Raw genomic sequence first — 5,505 nt, 5'->3', positions numbered from 1 at the left:
AAAGAAACTAATTAATTATGTACTCTTATATATATAGAATGGGCCAATGTTCATCTAGGATGGGCTAAGCTTGCATGGATGGTCCATGGAGTTTTTAACCCATGGATCATATGGAAATGAAAGGTCATGGGTATTAGGGTTTACATGGATGTAACCCTAATCCACCATACTATATAAAGAGGTCTTTGGCACATGAAATGGCACTAGTATGTGTGAGAACAAGAGTGGGCCGATTTCTAGTGTGCTTCATACTCTCTCAAAGTCTTCCAAGGTGTTTTGATGATTTGTGAGTCCACTTGAGGCATCCACATTATTGGTGCTAGTCTCTCAAAACTCCAAGCAATCAACCACAAGAAAAGGTATGTCATTCTACTAGTTTTTTATGTTACAAGTACCCCATGATATGCTAGTTAGGATGAGAACCTTGGAAAAATCATATTTGCATGTATATTAGAGAAAACATAGATCCAAGGTTTCTAGGGTTGCAGATACACCATAGGAGTGTTAGAATGCTTAAAACCCTTCATTAAGATTTAAAACTTGTCGTATACTTTAAGGAAATATTTGGAACCAAAAACTTACAATAATTCAACCTTTAATCTTCGAAGATTAATGAACAAGATGATATCTAGTAAGAGAATGATTTCTTCTCGAAAAAATTTGAATAGTTACATCCAATTACAAACTACACGGAAAATAAATCCAATTTCCGTATAATGTCCAGTTCGAATTCACTGGGTTTCCTTGTACGGTGCCATGCGTTTATGGTTATCTTTCACATAAGTTTTATTATGTATTTATATATTCTTTGCCTCCAAATTAGGGCGACCGTTTTCTTTTTTTAATTTTTTTATTTTGTCTCTCGAGTGGTTGTCTTACTCTGGGTGAAGTCCCACTATTCTATTTATGTAAAAATGGACTTCCCTACCGCTCTGGCCTTCGTGATTGGTTTTGCTTGTCGAGCCCTCATCACTCTGGTGGCAAGCGCCTCCCTTGCGGATTGGGTAAGTTTGTCGGGTAGTGAAATCATACATTCTAATTTTGGTTCCGATGGACCATCACACTCAATCCTGAACGTAGGATTTGTTCATCGATCCCAAGGGTGGATGAAGTGGGCCCGCCCCCTTATCCATATTTCTAGCTCTGAATCGTCAATGATGCCATCCAGAATAAGTCTTCTATAAAGGCAAATCATGTTACGAGTAAGTGGAGAGCAAAGATATCCATATATTCTTATCTCATTCCATTCTAGTGGATCAACCAGTAACCAATGGTGAAAATAAAAAAATACATGCTTTCCCGGTAGAACCCAAATTCGCCCAAGTTATTTCAGAACCAGAAAAAAGAAGTGGTTTTTCGCATAACTTATGTATAGCACACGTTCCACTTGTATATCGCATTTGGACGAAGAAGCATCAAACATGTTGGAGTTCATACGTAGTTACCTTGTTGGGATTCCATGGACCAAGATCTTCTTTTATTTTATGGGAAATATTGATCTACTTTAGTAAATCATATGGATGTAGAAAAAGCTTCTCATTTTGAGGAAATTGGAAACATCTGTTTCAAATTTCTATTTAACCAATTCATATCTATGTTGTCACACCCCTGAACCGATAAAACAACGGAAATGTCTGGGGACGGATAACGTCATGTACAGTATCATAACAATTGAATAATAGACATCAAAGCATTACAAACATTGTATTGATAATTTAATATATACGTTGAGTTCAAATCATTGTTTTTTTGACTCCAAAAACATATGGCAAAAATATAAGACGTAACAATGCTAAGCTTCGTCTTCGCAAAAGCTCTGTGGGTACCTGTCTACTGATTCCTTGAGAATACAACTGGTTTTGGAAAAGTGTCAACATTTAAGTTAGTGAGTTCATAAGCATTTTGTATGAGAAATACATGTTTTTGTTCCTTGAAATGATAGTGTGTTCTTTCAGAAAATTCAATATTTTCTTTTAAATTTAATGTAGTCTTAAATACCCAAAGACTGGAAATGTAATAGTATTGTTGTACTCTGAAGTAGTGTAATGTAGTTTTATATCTTTATAAAACGAATTGAATGCATGTTTCCAGAAAGTAAACTGTGTTGTACATGAAAATGGTGTAATGTAGTTTTATATAAGTAAAACCATTTGAAGACATCTATGTATTTGTAAACCAAACGAATTGTTAATACCCAATTGTGAGTTATTATAACCATGCAAAATACAGTTTATTTATTAAAATCCAATTGTATGTTTCGTGTATATATATATATATATATATATATATATATATATATATATATATATATAATTCGTAAGGAAAGCGTAGTGTGTTTGTACGAAAACTTCATAACTTTGTAATTTTTGTAAAACCTAGCATGTATATGTTCACAAGTTTGGAAATAAATCTATTTCATGTATTTTAGTATTCTTGCACAGACAGTAGTAAAAATATGTGATACATATTGTGTTTTTAACACATGTTTTTCTCGTGTTTTACTTGTATTCCCCACCCCCCCAAAAAAATAGAAAAATCATGGAAAATGTAAGGGCATGAACTCACATTGTGTGTGTTCTTGGCTGGATAATGAGGTTAGTGGCAATGTTCTTCAAGTTAGAACACGTGAATATAGTCGTATCAATGTTTCTTAATAATCAAGCTATATAAAATAGCCTTCTGGGTAAGGTGATGAAGTTCCTAGGAATATCTTGTTGATGTTCTTAGGAAAGTTTGGAGATTAAAAGAAGTTCTTATGAATTTTGAGAGAAAAGTGAGGGGAGTTTGAGACGTAAAATGAGAAATGGGAAAGTGATCTCGGTCTAATACCTATAAGAGGGGGGGGGGGGGGTAAGGATGATGTGATGTTTGCATTGAAATGTGTAATTTATCACCTAGGAGAAAGTGCCATCGGATAATTTTTGGTGATTTCGGCTTATCCTCACCGAAATCACCTTGATTTCGGTACAAAACCTCAACCGAGAACTAGGGTCTTCGGTCTAAGTGGGATTTCGGCCTAAGGTTTTCTCGGCCAAGGTAAGGTTTCGGTTAGCATGTGGTTTTGATTCCCAAAACCGAAAACCTCAAAAGTAAGTAAATCTTCATGATTTAATTTTTAACTATTTAAATATTTTACTTATGTTTGACTCGTTTTACTTTGGGTTGACTTGTTTGACTTTTATTGACCCGAAAATAGCCGGTTGCTACATATGTTATATGTGTTCCCTGGAGTAATTCGATCTCTTCAATCTCGGGATACCACCTAAGTAACTATAATTGCGGCCAGAGAGTCACATAGATCGGGTAAAAAGACTTTGAGGTTCGGTTAGATGACATACATCTTGGTTGGTCCCATTACCACTGGGGATTGGACATATATATATATATATATATATATATATATATATATATATATATATATATATATATATATATATATATATATATATACACTAGGCGAATGCCCGCGCGTTGCGCAGAAACATCTATATAGCTGAAATCTTTACAAATATATGTTTTTTTTTAATACAACAATATTGTTGTTGTTGAATTTGATATAATAATTTGTATACTAATTTGATATAATATATTGATTATTTTGAATTATTTGATAATATATACATCTATTAAAACTGCATAATCTCAATCTTTTGAATTACCTCTACCTACGGGTTACTCATGAATAAAATTAAATATAATATATGGTTTAATGTTATTTATAGTTGTTGTTATTCTTAATTAATTTTTTAAAATTTATTTGCTTAACATTTCAATTTCTATCATTGTAATTATTTAAAACATCAAACAATTTTTTTTATTTTAAAGATAACAATATAATCATTATATAGAGTTATTTTTAACTATTGTTATTGTAAGTTATTTTAAGTTACTTATTTAAAAACTTTTAACGATTATAAAAATATATTTAGAAAATATTTTAGTTAAATTTATATTACAATTTAGTTTTTGCATTTATCACTATAATTTATCACTTTTAACTATTAACAAAATATTCTTTGGTTTTTTTTTAAATGAAACTGAAATTTATATTGAAGTTAACCCTGTAATGTTATATTTAAATTAACAAATTAAGTATTTTTTCCAAACTGTTCAAAAGTTGTAGCTTTAAACAGATAATGGTTTGCATACAACAACATATTAAATCTAATAAATTAAGTATAATATGTTAAAAGTTAAAGACATAACTTTATAAGTAGAAGTAAAAATATTATTTTAATATTGAAATTTAGTTTATTTATGATTACACTTTTGGTTTGATACTTATTTAACCTTATTAACCAACTTATAATCATTATTAGAAATACACTAAAATTTACCACTTTTAACTTTCTACAAAATATTTTATAGATTATTTAAGTTGAACTAAATTTTTTATTTAAGTTGATCCTGTAAGGTTATATTTAAATTAATAATTTAAATATTTAAAGTTGTAGCTTTAAAATGATAATGGTTTACATATAACAACATATTAGACCTAATAAATGAAATATAATATGTTAAAAGTTAAAAACATAACTTTATAAGTAGAAGAAAATATATTGTTTTAATATTGAAATTTAATATATATATATATATATATATATATATATATATATATATATATATATATATATATATATATGATTAAACTTTAGGTCTTATATTTATTTAACCCTATTAACCAATTTATAATCATTATTAGAAAAAATTGAAAAGTCATGGGAGTTTCCAATGAATGTGGTGGAAGGAAAAATGAATGGGGGTTTCAAATGCATGAGATTCAAGAAAAATTGCTAGCTTTATAAGTATGTATGATATATATATATATATATATATATATATATATATATATATATATATATATATATATATATATATTCTTATTTATTTAAATAGCTGGAAGACCACAAAATGGGGTGAAAAAAAATTGAAATCCCTTCTTTTAAGTTCCTCCCAAATACATGGCTTACATATCCGACATAAAATTCTTGGAAACAAAAACAAATCTCAGGTCTCTAGGAGAATTAGCCATTAAATCTTGTGAACTAATCAAGACCGAAATTGTTGAAAGAGATATGAACAAAAAGGATTAACCAATCGATGAATGAACATGAAACCATTTTTCAATAAAGGTATGAGAAAGGGTTGGAGGTAGTGAAGTAGGTGAAGTGGTTGGATTTTGTGAGTTTTTCCCATCACTTCTAGATGTGATTCCAAGAGCCTAACGAGAATGAACACCACACAGAAAAGTCAAGACAAGGCTCCCTAATGGAATGTTTAATCGATCGATTTCAAATTGACCGAATTGGTACAAAGTTGTAACATGGAAGAACCATAGAAAATACAACTTATTTGAAAAACGTAGTGACCTACCAATTGTAGAAGTAGGATTTTTGGCAAGCAATAATAACTTAAATAATATAATTTAAGTGTACCATCTTCTTTCCCATTTTGAGTAAAAGCTGTTGGGGTTTCTAAGCAACTATACATAATATCATCGCAACA

At 30.0% G+C, this 5,505-nt stretch overlaps 1 pseudogene; it reads left to right on the top strand.

Moving 5' to 3' along the window:
• The first annotated feature begins 1,157 nt into the window (after positions 1-1,157).
• On the top strand, positions 1,158-3,270 carry LOC145100484 (putative mitochondrial protein ymf1; annotated as a pseudogene).
• Positions 3,271-5,505: the final 2,235 nt, after the last annotated feature.

This window comes from Lactuca serriola, chromosome 4, assembly GCF_051521515.1.
Source record: "Lactuca serriola cultivar US96UC23 chromosome 4, Lser_US96UC23_V15, whole genome shotgun sequence".
In the NCBI taxonomy this organism is placed as follows: domain Eukaryota; kingdom Viridiplantae; phylum Streptophyta; class Magnoliopsida; order Asterales; family Asteraceae; genus Lactuca; species Lactuca serriola.
The sequence above is the reverse complement of the archived record's forward strand: the minus strand, read 5'-3'. Positions and strand labels throughout refer to the sequence as shown.